This window comes from Numida meleagris, chromosome 8 (genome assembly GCF_002078875.1).
Source record: "Numida meleagris isolate 19003 breed g44 Domestic line chromosome 8, NumMel1.0, whole genome shotgun sequence".
Taxonomy (NCBI): Eukaryota; Metazoa; Chordata; class Aves; order Galliformes; family Numididae; genus Numida; species Numida meleagris.
The window spans coordinates 13,091,217-13,110,235 of record NC_034416.1 but is presented as its reverse complement, the minus strand read 5'-3'; the positions used below and the strand labels follow the sequence as shown (position 1 = coordinate 13,110,235).

The following is a 19,019-nucleotide window of genomic DNA, read 5'->3' as shown; positions in this document are numbered from 1 at the left end:
CCCCTGGAATACAAGGCCTTGATAGGTCAGGCAGACAGAACTCTTCTGCAAACATTAATGAAGAAAAAGTTAAAATCCACTTCCTCCCGGGCTGCCTCACCGAACTATGAATTTGGGCCCTGCTGAATGGCCAGAAATGTGATTCTTCTGAAATCCTGTTTGAAGCGGCACATACCTACGTCCTTCACTTTGACTTCCTGGGTAAGGAGGAGCGGTTCTGGCACATGGGGGGACACAGCCTTCCTCCCGCACGTCCAAAATTTCCACTCAGAGATGGCTTCAGTCTTCTCTTCAGTAGGACAGATCACTTGATACTCTCCTCGCTTCCAAAATAATTCTGAGGAAAGCATTGAAAACATCATTTTAATCGGCAGACGAGACCCTAGAAATAACAAACCTTGGCTCGTATTTAATATTTTTCTTTGTAGTTTCTTGTTTTCTCCCAGAGCCCGGCAATTCTGATCCCTTTAGGATGAATGAACCCCCATGTCCCTAACAATCTACTCCAGCTGCTGCTTTAATCATGACAATTTCTGCTCCAAGATTAAATGTTGCCAAGTAATGCTCTGTTCCATCTGTGCCTCCAAGTGAAACAGTGATTAAAACCCTCTAATTCTTTAACTCCATTGTTTTATTTTTTTGCTAAGAATGAAAGCTGCAGCACAGATGACGATACTCTGTGCTTACAGCTCCTTTTTCAGTGGTACTGTATATTGCAAATTAGAGCAGAAATCCTTTGATGAAAGGTGCTATGCTTATGTGCTTCATAAACTTCTACAAACTATGCTTCAGAAATGACTGAGAATGATCAGTATATAAGTGTTAGCTTTATTTTACAGACTGGGAAAGTGAGAGAAAGAAAAAGACACTGCCAAAGTCTATGCCAGAAATGCACTGCAGAGCCCAGCTCTAATTCCCCAAACATTCTTTCATTACGTTACTTTTCCCTTTCTGAACATAAAGCGCTAAAGAAACTTTAACCATTGAGGGGAGAATCAGAAAAACGTGCATCTAGGTACATTACTCAAGATGTAGTTAAATCTACTACTAAAGGTGCCCTAAATAGCAAGGGAAAAAAGCAAACAAAGTGGAACTTACTTGTGCACGCTGTGTTTGTATTGTAGGCGTAAGCAATTAAAACTAGAAAAATTAAAAATATTCATTGGGATGTATATTTTTACCTAATTTCCTGGAATGCTGCAAAAAATAAAATGAGCAGACATAGTGGAGGAATGCAGACGTGGATACTTCTGCCTCCGTCTCGTTATGGCGCACATACACACCCAACAAAAATTATCTCAGATCTGCAAGTTAAATACTTGAGGTGTCAACAGCAATTTCAAGGCACATGAACAATATCTAACCAGGGAACAAGGCTGTGTTGTGTGGTGTGGTACTTCAAGATGGTGGTTGAAAAAAACTTCTAATGTCAAATTCTTAACTGGTGACTTAGCTCGAGAGGGATATATTGAAAACAGCTGCCAGCAAATATGCAGCAAAGAACCTTAAACCAGGCATTAAGATAGCATATAACTAGAGCACTTTCTTGCCTCCTTTCCCACTTTTGCACAACAGAAGTGAAGGATTCCTTTCTCCCTCAAACTGGCATCACTGACTCTTCTTTTTCTCTTTTCTTATTTATTTTTTTTTAACAAAATTGCCCTAAGCAACCTATTTTATTAGAGCATGAAAGGCTTTTATTATGCAATATGATGCTGCCTTTCCACCCAAAGATTGCTTTTGTCTCTACTGGAAAAATGTAAGGGAGGGGGGATGTGTTTATTTTTTTAATACAAAGATACAACCCAGCTTGAGATTCTGCCTCTCTGCCTCAAAGATTTTCTCCACAGACAAATGCAATCTGTGCACGCTTAACTCATGCAAACATTCAAGGAAGCAGTGCTGGATGTAACCATTTCCACACACACCATTCTACCTCACAGCCACGTGAGCTCATTGCACTGATTGGAAGACGGGCACGCACGGTTCACACCGTAAGTATCCGCTGGGAATGAATACTACCAATTTTAGCGTGGATGCAAAAATCAGCTCAGAAATCCAGAGAAAGAGGTGGATGGAGATGCAATATGAAGATCCTCTGGCCAGCAAACCCAGTTTCTTTATGACACGAACTAGGCTGCCTTTCCACCCAAAGATTCCCTTTGTCTTAACTGTAAGACCGTTAGCACGAAGCCTAGTTTTTTCCAATTCTATCCTATTATATTTAATTAACAAAGAAAATCTTGTGCAGTTAACTTGGGTGGCAGCATTCTTGGAATCTGCTTTCTGGGCAAGCTGGAAACTCATGGCAGAAACCAGTTAGCGGGGCTTTTTATGTAACAAAACACAGAAATGAACAGTATCATTGGTGCTGAAGCCCATGTGTTATTTATTTGGACACTAAATTCTATTTGTGCTAGGCTCTTCTAGCAATTTCAGTTCTCAGTGTGCCAAGCACTGAGATTAGCAAGGTGCGCTGGAAAAGTTGTTACGATAGAGCTGGAAGGAAATTGATAGGTTCTGTAAATATTCTAAACAGACATCTTTTTGGGTTTAGCCTGAATCTATTAAGATGGACAGGGTTGAACAGTTAACTACACTTGGTTCATTTCAGACTACCAAAAACTCCGCAAAACTACTGGCTTATGCACTGCATGGTGCATTCTTCATAACCAGAAAGCCTAGCAAAACCTTGCTTTCCAAGTGGAAAATTCAGTTTTCAAACAATTCTACTCCAAGGAGTAGAGTTCCCAGGCTGAACAGATTTGGTAGTTTGCTCCTGTGCATCATAGCTCATGGATGATAATCCTACAACCTTAATCCAATCCCTACTCCTGAAATCATCCCCAGTCTGTTTGTATCTGCGTGTTCCCAATCCCAGAACTGGTTCAACTAACACAGGAACTGCAAAGCGTTGGATGCAGCCATGCTGAGGCCAAGAATGAGCATGAAGGTGAACAGGTTGCTATTTAACAAAGAAAAGGCCCATTTTTGCAGGGCACTGTGTAAAAGTGTAGTAACCAAAGCTTCTGTGTGAAACATCATGCAGTTGTGCACAGGAACTGTGCCAGTCTATCATAAGGAAGAGAGATTAATAAAGATTTTAAAAAGATAATGCTGCCAGGCTGTAAGGAACCAAAGCAGCGCATTTCTGTACAGCATGCAAATATTTTTCAGCATTATAAAAATAAACAAGCTTAGACAAGTGAGCTACTCACTGCTGCTTGATGAGTGGCTATAATGCTATAGCACAATTAACCTGCATGGAGCAATAATAACCTCACAAGCAAAGAGAAGCATCTCTCTAGCTTGTGAAACGAGGAGGAATGCAAGAGTCCCTGTGAGGGCAGCCTGCATGTACTTGCCCAGAGTGACTGCTTAGCCAAGAAGCTAATTAGCTTACACATCAGGTGGGATGGAAACAGGTTCATCACCTCAGAAGCGCTGTAGTACAGTTAAGCACTTTCAGTTTTACTACTCAACTTTGTGTCATTCATATACAGACAGAACAATCCAGTAACAGTCAGATTTCAAACTCGAGCACTCAGTAAATATAGCTTCTTCAGACAGAAAGTTTCTAAGAGGCCCAAAGGTATTTCTGTAATGTAATTCTGTGTTTCACAAAACACGTGTAATACTAAGCCTGTCTGCCAACAGGTGATGGGATGCTTATCAGTTAGATGAAATCTTAAGTTGTTTTTTAGGTACAGAGTTATCTCCAAACATACCTGCACACCATAATAGAGAAAGGGAACACAAACCAGAGATACCATGGAAAGAACAGCCTGGGAAGTCCTCGAGCAATCGCAGAGACCAGCTCACGTGCTGAGTCACCCATTGTTTAACAGGAATATGGCCTTGCTACGCGGCCTGTGTAAAACTCAGCACACAGATTGCCTGATTCTGCAAAATTCACGAGTGCCTGTAAGACCACTGGAAACATGGCTCTTCTGCACACCCACTCCCTTTGAAATGCTTAGGAGCACCAGACTCACAAGGGTGGGGTCCAAAAATTATTTAATGAACAGTGCAGACTATCACTGAACGCTCTCCATTTCATTGCAGCCCTGCCCAAGGAGGAGGAGGAAGGGAGAAAGCACAAACTGAGATAGTCTCTAAGAATAAATGCTCCCAAGGCCACTACCCAAACCTGTGAGGCAGCACACAACAAATGCCACAGTTCTGATAGTGCCTCAGTACCTGCTCTAAGCCAAAAGCAGGTTTCTGGCTCCAGCCATTAGCACCTCCTCAGCTTTCACTCAAGCATCCCATCCCTGCTTGCCTGGATCTGCTGACTGCAACTCAGGTGATCTCGGAGGGTGGCACCAAGCAGGTGCACGGAGCAGTGCCAGCATTACTCATCTTCATACCAGAAGGACAGAGTCACTGGGCAAACAAGAAAAACTTCCTTCTTTTGACTAAAAACAAGAACAATGTCACCCGGAGGGGTGCAAATAATATGCATACCCTTTAGATTAGCTCATCTGGCAATGACAGCAAGAGGCCACCAGAACACCCATGCACTGATCCCGGCTCTAATGACTCCAAGCCCACCTTGGCCCTGCTTTGCCAGTGCCACCACCCATTCCCCTCCAGTGCTTGTGGGACTGGGCCTTGGCCTGGCAGGCTTTAAAGAAAAGCAGCAAGTCATTTGGTCTTGGAAAGAAGTCAGAATACCAACAGAGGAAGAGCCCCTCTAAATAACAGCACCACGGAAAAACACAAAAGGCCTTAGAATTACCGCTAGCTCACTGGAAAGTATCAATTTCTTCAGAGATACCTATAATCTTAACCAACATAATATAGGCTTGGCATTAAAAAAAAAAAAAGAAAAAAAAGAAGAAGAAAGACTCACAGAAGCTGGTATAAATAGGAATGCTTCATGACTTGAGGCATTTTGATAAGAATGTTATGGAACTTCAAGATGCTCAATAACATTTCAAAAGTGGAACTCAGAGAGACACTTACTCCAAATACACTGCTCTAACAGAAAAACCAGTCTAGGTACGCTCATCCAGCTGTCTGTACTGGGAATATTTCTAAGTGAATACACCATACCAATCCCTTACTTAAACGGCTACACACTGCTACCAGGCATATTGACATATCTGTGCAGATGGCCCCTCAGCAGCACGTACTGTCATTTCTGCATATTTCATGAAACACCAGCTCCAAAAGAGGCAACAGGAGCTCTGCTGCTAGCTTCATAAAGGCCAAGATCTCACCTTTTAGATGTCACCTCGAGAAAACCATCAAGCTTACACTGCTTTAGTCACACCAGGTCTCATTTCGGAGGTCTGCCTCCCGGCGCACGCTGAACAAGATTCATCTGCTTCAAACTTCACAGATTTCCTGTAATTATCCTTGTCGAATTTAGGATTTGTCATAAACCCAAGCCACAGTTTTAATTCAGCATAGAGCTTTGTTTTGTCTTTGTAGAACGTTCTGCTTCTTGCTGCTGCTAGCACTCAGGCAGTGCCCTGCTTCTGTCGGCAGCAGCCCCTGTCCCACAGCTATCCCAAGTATGCCCTGCGCCGTTTTCATTGCATTGTGTGGTTTCTCCATTCCTTCACTGATTTAGTCCAGGCCTCTCCTCAGGGCTCGCAGATAATGGAAACCATGTGAGAGTAAAATGTAATCTTCAAACATGCAAACCAGTTTCATGTGCATTATCAGAAGTGAGCAAAATGTTGACAGTGCATCATTTGTCCCTACCGATAGGATCAGGCTGCTTTAATTGCTGCCGAGATTAAAAAACAAAAGATTATAGTCGGCATCTGCATTAAAAATGAAGGCAAAAACTGAATCCAAAAGCCTAAGCCCTGAAAACAGGAGGAAAACACTCCTGGAAAAGCTGTAGCCCTTTGATGCTACTTTAAGGTTGTTCTTCATCAGACACCAGTTGTGACATCTGAAAATTTGTGTCATGAGTTGATACAAATAAAACATGCAGGCAGAGGAGGGTGTAGGGGAGAAAGCAGCGCGGCCTAATGCTAGCATGGAAATTTCTGGCTTTTTCAAGCATTACAATTTAAACTATTTTAAGCCCTTTTTTAAAAAGGAGGAACTCTTCTCATTTTACAAAGCAGTTCTACAGAATTCAGTGGGAATAGTCACGGAGCAAGGAAAGCAATCTTGCCCTAGTATTTTCCAAGCGATCCCTATTCTTCTTTTCTTCATGAAGAAAAATAGCACCTCAGCCCGCGTCCTGGCCACTGTTCACCTGACCGAGCTGGCAATGCTGCTCTGCGATGCTGCAGGAAGGGAGCCAGCCCTGCTGCAATGCCAGGACGAGCCAGGATGGCGGAGCAAACCCATTCTGTGACCTGACCGGATAAAATATGGACTGTCTTTTTGTTGTTGTTGAAGCAAAACCCAACTGAATATCCAGACCACCACATTTTTAGAAAGTCAAGGTGTTATAAAAGTGGTTTAGGTGTTGTTCTTTTATCATAACCACTTGGGTTTTTCATGAGCACCTTGTAAAAATCTTTAATTACTTGTAGGATGATTAATTAAGACTCACCACCACACTGGGAGGCAGATATTACGAAGCTCATTTCAGCGCAGTGCGATTGGCTCAGCCCTGGCTTACATGGATGGTTTTGCTGCCACAACTATGTCACTCAGGAATTGGTTTTTTTCCAAGTAACTATTCCAGCAGCCACTCTAAAGCAGATGCAGCTACGCTGGGAAATAATGGTGCTGAGGTATATTACTCAGCAAAACTTCGTCCTTGCTAATATAAACTTCATCACTATTGGAAGGATTTTTCATAACGACTGAAGCAGCCAATGTTATAAGTGTAGATTCTGCCAAAATGGATTTGTTAAGGACGTGGACATCCTAGAACCCATGCAAGCAGAAGGCAAGGAGCTCTCTGAATATTACCAACAGCAGGAGAAGATGCTCTTGCAAAGTATTCCTGGTGGCTGCAGAAACAGGGAGTCTGAGCTATGCAATATTCCCCTAGCGAAAGCATCTGCACCTTGCAGTTGTGATGGGGCAGCGTTAGGAGTTAATAGCACACCGTGGGTGCCAAGATTTTTAATTTTTTTTTTTTTTTAAGCAAGATCCAAGTACTCCATTCCCAATCCTAACCCAGCAACAGCAAAAGGCAGATATTTTCCTGCACCTTTGGAGTGCTTTTCCTCCTGCTCTCCAAGGTCCCCTGAACTTACCCAAGGCTGGGAAGAACTATGCAACTGCTCGCAGTCTCTTAAACCTTTATCATTCTGTAGTAAAAAGAGTTTCAAAGTCATTTTTACCTAATACAGATCATGCACAGCAACAAGAAGCATTCAGTTGCAACAATTTCAGTGAACTACAGATGACCAATTCCTCAGGTGCTGCTGCAGGCTGCCTGACACTGTTTTCATGTTCTGTGTCTCCAAAAATATGGAAGATGTTTCAGTTTTGGTTCTTAAAAAAAAAAATAATAATAATAAATAAAAAATTGGCAAACCAAGGGGATCTTTCCCACTCTGTTCTCCCCAGCCCACCACAGGACAGGCCAGCCCTAGCACGAAGCAGCACCGCTTGCCCCAGCTGGCCACAGAACTGCCCAGAAGAGCAGAGGAAGAGAAGTCCACCGAACTCTGAAGTGAAAGGAATCACCGAGACGTACAGTTACCTTCCCTGAGAGTCGCAAAGAATAATCCTAGTAGGTTAACTAATCTATTTAAAAATAACAAGTTGTGTAGAGACACAAAGCATTTTAAAGCAAACGACAATTACTGCAATGCAACTCTAACACAGAGAAGATAATACAAAATAAGATTAATCAAAAGCTTAAACTGGCTTATTTCATAGGCATTCATATAGCAGAACTGCTCAGCAATATCTTAGTCTATAATCAGATGTTACAAGCATTACACTAAAACAAATAACAGCCAGTTTTATTAGATCAGTGAATCTCATTTCCATCTGCTAACCAATAGTGATGAACGTGATACACTCCAGAAGTAGTTTTCAAGGAAAGTGACCAAAGACCTGCAAATCCTCACAAAGATTTTCGAATACATGTTTTAAAAAAGAAAAGGTTATTTTATGCTTAGACAACCAACCTCAACAAGTCACTCTATGAGACCATAAAAGAGTAAAAAAAAGCAACTGGTAGGACTGGCATTATCCATCCCAGCGCCCCTTCCGCAGGGCCAAGAATGCAGATGGTGTGTCAGTAAATCATGGGAAGATTCAGCTCTTTGAAGGAGCACTCAGTTTTTCAGCGCCAGCAGAGGAGGAGCTGCTCACAGTCAAGCACGACAGCCACTACAAATGACCATAACTCGTGACCCTGGGGTGCTGCACGAGCCTTCGTCACAGGTTCTTCCTTTGCTTAAGCCATGCACTCACATTGCTGCTACTCAACAAGGTTTTCAAGCCCTGAGAATTCTGCTTCCACAGGTCTTTTCATTTTGTTCTCAGTTTTCTGCTTTGTGTAGAACCTCTTCGTTTTTTTCATTCACCTATTCCTATTTGCTCACCTAGTCATCACTGATTAACCTATCTATCACTTAAATCAGGTGCCTGGTTTGCCCTGAATGGCCATTTACACACATATTCACACGGGCAAGTTTCAGATATATCATTACTTCAAAATTAAATCTGACTATCTAGGTAAATGCAAATTACAGCACTTCTGGAAAACTCCTTTCACCTACAGGCATAGTAGGCAAGACAAATACTATGCTGCGTATTTGAAAATGACTTGCTCCTAGGGCCTTCTTGACACTATTATTCTCCAAAGTTGCTGAAACGTTTTTCTTTTGGCTTGAAGATTACATTTCAAAACTGCTCCAGAGAGCCAAGCAATGTGCAAGATTTGGATATTTGCTGACTTGAGTGTTCTCCTGCCCAACAGTACAAGATTTTCACATGGATATGACTTAAGTGTCAGATCTGCTCAGAGCACAGATGAAATGCTTACACAGAAGTGGGAGATACGACCACAGCACGGAGGCTGCAGTGTGACTCCTCCTGCGGCCAGCGCTGCGTTCCAGAGCTGGTCAGGAACACACACTCCCTCCTGTCTAACAGGTTAACAACTGCAAAGCTCCTGCAGCCAGTCTGGCCTCACAGGACAGCTGTGTGTTTGCTCTTTCAGAAAGACCATGACTTAGAGCCTATGACACAAAGATGACATACACGGGGTACACATGGAGAGAAGATCATACATATGAGGTAGGCAGAAGTCTGATCAAAAAAGCAACTAGATGTCGGAAAGCAAGAGAAGCAAAGAATCCCAGCAAGCAGAAAACAAGCTCACAGAAATTGCTCGTGGCCCAGATTCAACACAATGGACTAAATCATTCTGACAAATCCCCTACTGCTTCCTGAAACTTTACAGCCCTGGCAATGGGCAATTTGGAACACTTCTCTGAAGAACCAAGAGATCCAAGTTCTCCCTTGTTTTTCAGGGGAAAGAAGAGGAGAAAGAGAGCCTTCAGCCTCATTGCCAATCATCAAGAATGGCTGTTCTCACACTATTCTAAACCTCTGGTCTCCATGGAAGGGGGATACCTAGCAGCAAACATTGGCAAGTAAGGACATTCCACTCCCACTATATCGTTCACAATAGCGAGGAAAGAAATCTGTAATGCTGTTAGGAAGTTTCGGTTGGGAAACCTTCCAGAAGGCTTCTTCACAAGTGTCTGAAAATACCCTGAAATATGGGAATACACAACAAAAGTTAGATGGGGGAAAACAGGCATCTTGCTTTATTCTGAAAGCCTTTACTCTTCACCCCAACGTGGGAACATCTAATAATCCGAAAACCTTTTGCCAAGAACAAGGACAGAGTTTTCTAATTCAGAACAGAGCCTAACACACACCCTATTCTGCCCTGCACACAGAATCTCATAATTTACAGGTGTTTGGAGCCAGGCTTTAGTTAGTCTAATACAAAACCTTAACACGTAAGAACTTTCTTATATTGGGCTTCGTCTTTCCATCAGGTTACAGTTCTGCAGTTCTTTAAGAGCTGTCAGTATGAATGAAGCAAGAACTGCAATCCGGAGCTGTGCCCCAGGAGAGGTATGAATAGACAGATCCATTCACAACTAAAAGTATTTTACATTAACATACACTTGGACTGTTGATAATTTTGGAATTAAAGACTTATTTCTGTATATGCATTGATATGGCAACAACCAAAACCTATGCTGGATTTTGCTCTATGTTAATAAAAGAAAGCCTTTAACGAGCTGAAATTTTACTTCATTATAGTGACAGCAAGTCTGAGCCAGGGGCCAAGACATCATGTGCTGGATGCTGTACAGAGTTAAATAGTGCATGTTGTTCCAACAAAAAAACACGAAAAAAATCACCAAAACAAAACAACCCACATTACACTCAACTGGAAGGTTTTTTGTTTTGTTTTGTTTTGTTTTTAAAAAGAGATAAAAGAGGGAGAAAGGTTCATGTTTGGAGAGCTTAGGGACTGCAAATTCTCAATTTCATTGCCATGTTTCCAAACCATGACAGTGAGGCAACACAACCTCACTTCTAAATAAACCAAAACAGCAATCTGTCTGCTGGTGGACAGGAGAAAGAGAGCTAGAGGACTATTAAGTTATATACACTTCTGAGATTCTTGCTGTATTTTTACAAAGTGAATGGCTTATGCTAATCAGGATGCATCTGAAATATATCATTCAAGCCTTCTTGTACAAATATAGCTCTTATTTATCCAGAAAGATCCCCACCAGCTGGCAATGTTTGCATACAGTGTTAAACCCAACTTCAAGAGCTCATGCATTATGAGTCATTTCACATTTGAAAACATCAGTTCTCTTAGCTGTTACTGAAGATGGAGTATCCCATGAGAAGAATTTTTGTGGAACTGAACAATGCACTATGTTACCGTCCTACTTCCTCTAGCACAATGAAGTTGTACGTTTTTGTTGGTTCTTTTTTCCCCTGCTAGGGCTTTGCCTACAGAATATCTCTGGAGAAGGAACAAAAGGATTTGCTCCAATCCCTTCTATATGAATCAAATATTTATGCTATACCCTCTTCAAGCACTTTCATCTAGTAACCTGTGGAATGTGATCTCCCGACCTTAACACTCAAGCACATCTAAATCAGCTGCCCTTTGAGCTGCATTACACACTGGAGGGAATTTTTATACATTCATATTACAGGCATATGAAAACCTTGTGGTGCATCTGTGGCACTCTGCAGTGCAAAGTGAGCTGTGCATTAATCCAGAGTCACTCAAGTATGCTTTGCAAAAGAGCAATACTCAGATTACCCAAAGTTTACGACACAATCCGATGGCATGCGTCACCATAAGCAGGTAGAATAATGACTGTGGTATCAGTACATTAACCAGCCATCGTAACTCAAATATGCTTCATGCAAACAATACCAAAATGATGAGGTCTTGGCACTGCCAAAGGAATCCACAGCCCCACATACCACTGGATGGCCCCTGCTTGTAGCTCAATAACAGTGAGTTCAGGGAGACCAGGCTCCTCCTTCCCGCCTCCTGGAAATCCTTTCCTTTCCTCAAGGACAGCAAAAACAAATAATTCTGCGTTATGTTTGAGGCTCCCATTAATGTTTTAAGGATAGACATTATGTTGCAACTCAGAGTCCTGGAGAAAAAAAGGGAGACCAAGCATTCACGATGAACCCTCAACAGCAACTTCTACCACAGGACCATTTCTTCCAGGGCGAGCCACAAACCCGCTGCTAGGAGCAGCAGTCAGTGAGGGAGCCCTGGTCCAAATCTGACCCAAAGATTTAACAGGGTCATGGGCTCGGCGGTAAGGTTCATTTTTTTCTATCAGTCCTGAACAACAAATGTGGTGTTACCACCACTCACAGAGCTGCAGCATAAGCTTGAGAAAATAGTTCTTGCATTCCCACCTGTGGTTTGGTAGAGAGATCTGGTCACCAGAAGAAGTCACAGGCGGCAGAAAACAGTGAGACAGCAGCCAAAAGCTGTGCCATGTCCCCTGATGGAGCCGGACTGGACACCTGCCCCAAGCAGGCTCTTACACCTCAGCTCTGAGAGTCCGTCAGCTTCTGCCCTCCCTCCCAGGGAGAACAGCACACCTTTTCCACTCTCTTTTCCCACCCAGTTCCTCCAGGGAAGAGGAATCGGAAAGAAAAAAAAAAAAAGAAAGAGGAACAGGGAGCAGAGCAGACCGATATTTAGCATTTCCTGTATCATGGACAGGAACAACCCACGCAGTAGGGAAGAGTGTGATGTCAAGGCTGGTTTCACTACATAAACAGCCAGATCCTCCCGCTGGGGGATGCTGCGTGCCTCCACGGGGAACAATACAATCCTCCCCGCAAAGGAGGAGTCCGACTATGAGCCACGTGAATTCCACAGGTCCTTCCCTTGCACAAAAGCCCGACAGCGATGGAACTCTGGCCTAGGGGAAGCATGGACAGAGACAGAGCTGGGGGAGAAGGAAGGATCAGAAACTCACAGCGGTATTTCCACTTGTGAAACAGCACACATAGAGCACTTGGCCCCTAGGAAGGGGTATGCTCCAAAACATGTTTCCCTGCACAGACTGGGCCTCCTTCCAGTTATTATGTGCACATGTCCCTGCTGCGCTTTCAGCCTTACTTGAAAAACACAAAAAACAAAGAAAATATCTTCACATTCTTTCTGTACAGTGCCAAGCTCATTACCAGCCATGTCCAATAAGCTGATAAGATGTGGATACACCTTAATTATGGGCTCAACACGTCCACACCTTGTGACACAAGGAATAAGGCACTTAATGGAAAACAAACTCCAACACAGAATGAGAAATCCCAACCGATGGCAGCAGCCCTACTCGCACACATGCATACATCAACGCATGCTTCTCTGCAGAGCACCACAAGCAACAACAGCCTGAACACGTGGATTACAACAAGCACGACTGTGACTGCTTTCTGAAAAGAGAACCGCAAGAAACGTGGCTGACACAGACCCACTTCAGTGCCTTCCACAGAATTTTACTTCTCCGATTACACACAAGCACACAGCTATTAATTTTAGTTAATGCTTTGTGACGGTGGTGAAACGATAAGTGTATTTTTTGTGTCAGACTGCAAGATGAAGAGCAGTCTTTGCGGGAGAGAAACGATTGCCAAAAGCCCACAGAGCAGAGAGCAAGCCTGTCTCCCAGCTCTGGCTGCAAGAACGAACGCTGAGTCCCTGTGCCGTGAGCGCGTCTCTTACCTACTGATCTGCTGAAGACAAAAGGATTTTCTTCTTTTCAGAAACTGGACACTTGGAGCTCGCCGGGGCGGCCACACAAAGCTGCCCTGCTGCCAAAGGTATTCTTTTCCTCGGGTTTTTGTTGCCGTTTGGTTATTTACCTCGGAGAGTAAAGGGCAGAGCAGTGGATTCAGCAGGGGCAAAGGGTGGAATTCGAGACCCAACGGCCGAGCTGCAGGGCTCTCTCCAAAAGATGATGGCTTCAAGGCGCTTTTGCTTGCAAATCCTTCTTCATCCTCAGTGTCAATAAAACCGGAGGGGGCAGCAAGCTATTTTAGCGGCAGAAATACACCGGGCTCCGCAGGGGCTGGGACGCGATGGGAAGAGGATCCGCGGCTCTACTTTTCTTTTTATTAGAAACGAACGCGCTCGCAGACGGGCGACCGGGACGGAGGGCAGCGCTCCGACGCAGCCAGCCGGGGCCGTACGCGCAGCCCTCGGCACCTCGAGAACGGCGGAACGCGCGAGCAGGACAGCCCCGCGTCGTGGGCTGCGCTGTCAGCGGGGAGCGGGGGCCCGCAGCATCGCGGCCGGGGCAGACAGCCGGGCTCGCGCGGCTCCGCGCCTCGTCTCTGCGGTTACCTGAGCCGGCCGAGCGCGGCGGGGCAGGGCGGGGCAGGGCAGGGGCGTCCCGCGGCGCTCGCATGCAGCTCCGCTCCGCTCCCGCCTCTCAGTGCGCGGGGCGCCCCGCGGGCGGCACTCCGGCAGGGCGGGCAGGAAGCACGGCCCGCCCCGCCCCCGCCCCGCCCCGGCGCTCTGCCGCTCGGATGCTGGGAATAGTGGAAAGTGCGGCCAGCGTACGTGGCTAACCGCGGAAAGGCGGGATATTAAAGGAGTTCCCCCTATATCGCATTCCGCTTAAAACGAAAACGTGCATCGCGCATTGCTCCGAGGCTCACTCTGAGCATCCACAGCCCCCTACCAGCCCGACACGGCCAAACCTGAGGGCAGGTGTGCATCCTTCCTGTTTTTCTCCGTAGGAGTAATCACACAGAGGTGGTTTTCACTGAAGGCTTCAGCTCCTGCGGAATTTCAGCTTGGAACATAGCGTGGCTTTATACACACATGTGGTGGCCTTCCTTGCACGCACTTCCCCACAAAGTGGTAAAAGGGCCCCGGGCGGCTGCGAGGATGGGCATCCGGGTGCAGCCTCCCTGCTTTGAAGGGAGTTTGTGCCAAAGGGCAGCACTGCTCTCATGACACCGACCCCTGCCGCTGAGCGCCGGAGCCCTGGTTTTGAAACAGGGTGAGCACCTTTACTATCTCTAAGACTGATGCTGTAATATGGGCAAATCTCCAGCCTTAAACAAGACTCAAGGAATCGGGCCTTCAATACAGATGCATTTGTGTACAAACCATGGTACCCTGCCTTCCTCACCAAGCACTGCTGCCTCCCCCGGCCCGTGCATGCAGCACAGCCAGACCCTCCCAGTGAGGTCACCGCCAGCTGCGGGCGCAGCAGGACAGGCATGGCATGGCAGCTCCTGGCCCGGCTCCTTCTGCTGCCACATGGCTTCAGGGAGGAGCCCAAAGGAGGACGAGAAGCAGCCACAATGCACCCACAGCAGGCCAGGTACGCTAAGGCCTGACTGCAAATATGGAGCCCATTAAGCAGCGCCTGCTTGGTAAGGCTTGGCCTAGCGATCACATCCATTTCCAAAGGACTCGACGTGCCAAAATGGCCACATGTCAAGTCGCTGTGCTGTGAAACTTGGCCTACTGACTTGAGTTCATCCGGGCTCTTCGTGCGAGAAGAGATAACCTGGCCCAGCCATCAACCCTTCAGCTGCACGAAGGAAATGAGTCCTTTCCAACATTCACAACTCTCACCGTTTAAAAGAAGAATCTGGAAAAAAGTTCAGGAAGTCAAACTGCAGAAATTCCAAATGCAGCCATACATAAACGTTGATTCTTTCCCCCTGTAATTGATTGCCATGCACTGGAACACTTTGGTGGAATAAATGTAGAAACACATGTAAACAACTCATTAACAACACATGACCTTACAGTTTGGAAATGCAAACAAAAAAAAAGAAAAAGAATAAAAAAGAGGACAGAACAAGTTAATGAAGCACATATTTGCTAAATGCTGTGGGGTGGGTTTGTAAGGGAATTACACAGCTACAGTCAATTAAGGAGTTATAAACTATGCTTCAATCACACATCTCCCTCCCACGTGCTGTAAGAAAATTGAGTGGGGAGTAAAGAGGGAAGGTAGAGTCATTGGGAGATGAAAATATTGCTTCATTCAGACACTGAAGAGCAGCTAGCCTTGCCCGAGGCACATTAACCTCAATCATCCGCTGCTGTTTATTCTACAGAGTGCTAGCTGCTCGTGCTTAACCCACACATTGGAGATAACAGCTTTATCGGAGCTGGAGAAGAACAAAGATGCACGAAATGCAGATTCTTTCCCTAACAATCCTGTCCCCCTGCAGCTCCCTCTGCCAGGAGCCCGGCGCACACAGGCTGGCGGAACGGCTGCCACTGGAGGAAGCGAGCAGTTTCCACACACACATCACGCCACAATGTGGGAATTCAGGAAACGACACAAGAAAGGGGTTCCTAGTAACTGTTCCAGTGCACCCAAGCCAATCTATGCAATCACAGAGATCACAGTCGATGTCTTAAAAAGCACAAAAGAGAAATGTCACAACGGCAACTATTTCAAAGTAGGAAAATAAAATCTCAAGCTTACAAAGTGCTTGGATGACTTGGAATTGCTCCACCTACAATTTTTTAAGAGGTTGTCCTTCGCATTCTTTAGAATTCCTCCATCTTAAAGTTCCTCCCTCCAGGAATCTCTGCCGCTCTGCGTCCTTTGTCCACAGCAGCTGGAGCTCAGGAAGCTGCTGACATTATCCCTCGAGTACAGAGAGGAATCGCTGCCTGGTCCCGCATCCATTCAGCGCAGCGAGAGGGGTGGAAATTAAGTTCCGTGCGTCTCTGGTCTTGCGCCAGTTTAACAGTGCTTTTCTTCTGGCATGTAAAAAATAAACCCTTAACAATGCCAAGAAGTGCCAGCGAGCTGCTGGGACCAGAGGGGGCATCCCCACCACCACCAAAGCTGGGAATTCTGTGTCCAGTCTGTAAATACACTGTTGAGCAAAATAATGGCCCTACATTAAATTCATGCTTGCATTATGCGCAGAGCCAGTTCTCATTCACTGACAGGTGGCAACAACAGATAAGCATTCATAAACCACCACCAGAAATGACCACTGTAAGACAACACTTATGGAAATGCTAGAAAAACTCTACTTTTCAAAACACAAGAGCAAGAAGAGTTACCATGTGCTCCTCTGCCCATCTCTAAGCTCTTAGTTACAGAATCACAGAATGGTCGAGACAGGAAGGCACCTCTGGAGATCACCCGTTCCAACCCTCTGCTCAAGTAGGATCTCCTGGAGCACAAAGCCCAGGGTTGTGTCCGAGCGGCTTTTGAGGAACAACAGGGAAGCATAATTACTCTAACTGGTGAAACTTGTCCTCTTTTCACAGAGCATTTTGGAAGCAAGCGTGTAACTGGAAGTGCTGAACGACTGCCAGCTACATCAAAAACAAATGAAATGTTTCAGCTTTGCTCTACGTGCATTCACAACCCAGTCCTCTACACTGAATCAGTTTGGCAAAATAAGGGCCGCAATGTCAGTCTGGACAAGGAGATTTCCTTACGTGACGCTTCCTCTCCTGCAGCAGGGCCTGGAAGCCTTTAACTAACATCTATCACATGGTAAGATCCTTGATGAAGGAAAGCTGACCGTCTCATGCTCTTTTTTATTATTATTTTCTAAAGAGATCTCTCCTTAGATTCTGTTGAAATGAATTAAGAGATTCCCTAAACTTCTAAAGGATTTGGATCAGAGTGACATGTAAGAGTAAGGCACGGAGGCCCTGCACTTCTACATGCTCTTTGTTTGCTCTTGATGACTAAAGAATGTAAGAAGTCACATGAGAGAGAGATGTACAGCAGGTTCTGCACAAAAACATTTAATAATCCTGATATGAGCAGAACAATTAAGAGGGGAAAAACATGCCTGATGTTACACCAAAAATCCTAACCACTTTCACATCTCCAGGACTAAAAACAGTGCCAATATATTGATAACCACACAGAGACAAGGGAGGGAGGCAGCATTCCTTTTTCATTTCAAGTTTTGCAACTCATTTTTGATATTGCTGTCAGAATCAGACTGAGACAAGGATGAGTCCCAAAAAGTAACTTTTGGTTGGAAGAAACCTCTCACTAAAATTGGTCTGAGTGATACAGCGAGCACTGCACAGATGCTCGAGCTCTGCTGTCTGCAGGAACGGGGCCATCTTCTTCCACTAGACAGAAGCTGTGCTGAATAGTAAACAGATTACTTTGAACATGAAATAAAGAGGACGAATAAAAGGAGGGAGAATGCTATGTATAAAAAAGGGCAAATGCACTGGAGCAAAACATAAAATTCTGTTAAATAATTGCTTCAAAAAGTAGCAATTACAGTTTTTCTGTGTATAATGTTCTTCTGAAAGCAGTCTTTCTCCTTTAGTGAGCTACAGAAAGATTCATAATTAGAGGCGGCAGCAAGATATCAAGAAACAGATAGTTCATTAGCATTTTATGTTAAAAAAATGAAAAACTAAAAATAGAATTACAGAACAAAATCTGATTTAATTTTACACTATTTCAGAAGCTTCTGATGGATTCTGGAAGAGCACCAGCACTCTCTGCTGGTCATCTTTGTTCAATAGTTATCTAGAGGAGAAATGAGGCAAGAAAATGCTCTGTTTTTTTAAATGTGAAATGCCATTTTTGCTTTAAGAGGATGATTAATTAGATCTCTACCAACTGAGCACACAGCAACTAAGAGCTAGTTGTGTTTCTGGAAACAATACAGTCATTACTAAGAAGTGTATTTACTACAGTCAATCATCGTTCGCTGGAATAAATGTCACTGTTGCAAATAAACATCTGATGCTTTATGCTTTGCTTTGCAGAAAGCACTTCTGCTGAGCCGCACCACAAAGACAAGCTGGTGTGAGAAGTTCCCATGATGCCAGATCCCTTCCTTGGCTCCTTCCTGACTTTCCATCAATTTTAGAGCTATGCCAAGAAAAACAGCTCTTTTTAAAGAAGTCCTAGCGCAGCACTGGCATCTTCCCCTGAGGCACTCCCCATGGAAATGCCGCTGTGCTTCAATCCAAGCAAACCTGCTCTGAGCCCCATCCTTGTTACACCCCTCACCAGGAAGACTTCGCTCCCTCTCGCCATGCACACCCACACGTTGCCCGCACCCCGTGGGATCCCTCACTGCATGCATGCCAGAGACTGCATGGGGCAAACACATCGGTAGTAAAAAAATAAATAAAAGCAAAGCCAAGTACCTAAGTGACAGCTGTCCCAGTTTCCAAACTATGCACAGATCAGGCATTAGCAAGAAGGGTTAAGATTGGCAAATTGAATCCATGTGCAGCTCATGAAAGTGTGGGAAACAAAAGAGACAATGTGAGTTAAGGACAGAGTATTCATTAGCAAAGGGCTCAAGTTTCTTGGCTTTTGCTGCCCTGCTTCCCAATGGCTATTTTTTTCAAGGTAGCTTTTTGTTCTTCAGTTTTGTGGAAAGACATTATACTCAAGCTAACGAACTAAGGCTCAGTACATGCAGAGCTGCTTACAATACTTTGTCTTTTTTAATTCCTGGGGACATGAGAGCAATGTCAGAGATAGTTTTCTGCTGGACTACAGCGGGCTTTGGGTCAGAACTTTCTATGACATATCTGATCCAAAGACCCCACACTCCTC

General features: G+C 44.7%; 1 protein-coding gene and 1 long non-coding RNA gene across 5 annotated transcripts in view; one reads left to right on the top strand and one right to left on the bottom strand.

Annotated features, from left to right (window-relative positions):
- AMOT (angiomotin) overlaps window positions 1-19,019 on the bottom strand; it is a 61,458-nt gene that overhangs the window by 37,431 nt on the left and 5,008 nt on the right. The window contains exons 1-2 of one of the 4 annotated variants that reach the window (XM_021405666.1): window positions 13,193-13,331; window positions 176-337 (exon numbers count right to left, since the gene is read on the bottom strand). The exons of 1 other annotated variant lie outside the window; for it this stretch is intronic. The gene's annotated coding sequence lies outside the window, so the exon portion shown is untranslated. Of the gene's footprint in view, window positions 1-175; window positions 338-13,192; window positions 13,332-19,019 lie in introns of those variants that run through there. 2 more of the 4 variants (XM_021405667.1, XM_021405668.1) reach the window with 2 other exon arrangements.
- Window positions 13,152-18,605, top strand: LOC110402988. Its single transcript, XR_002441433.1, has 3 exons — window positions 13,152-13,290; window positions 16,733-16,964; window positions 18,215-18,605. It is a non-coding gene; the product is annotated as an uncharacterized LOC110402988 (long non-coding RNA).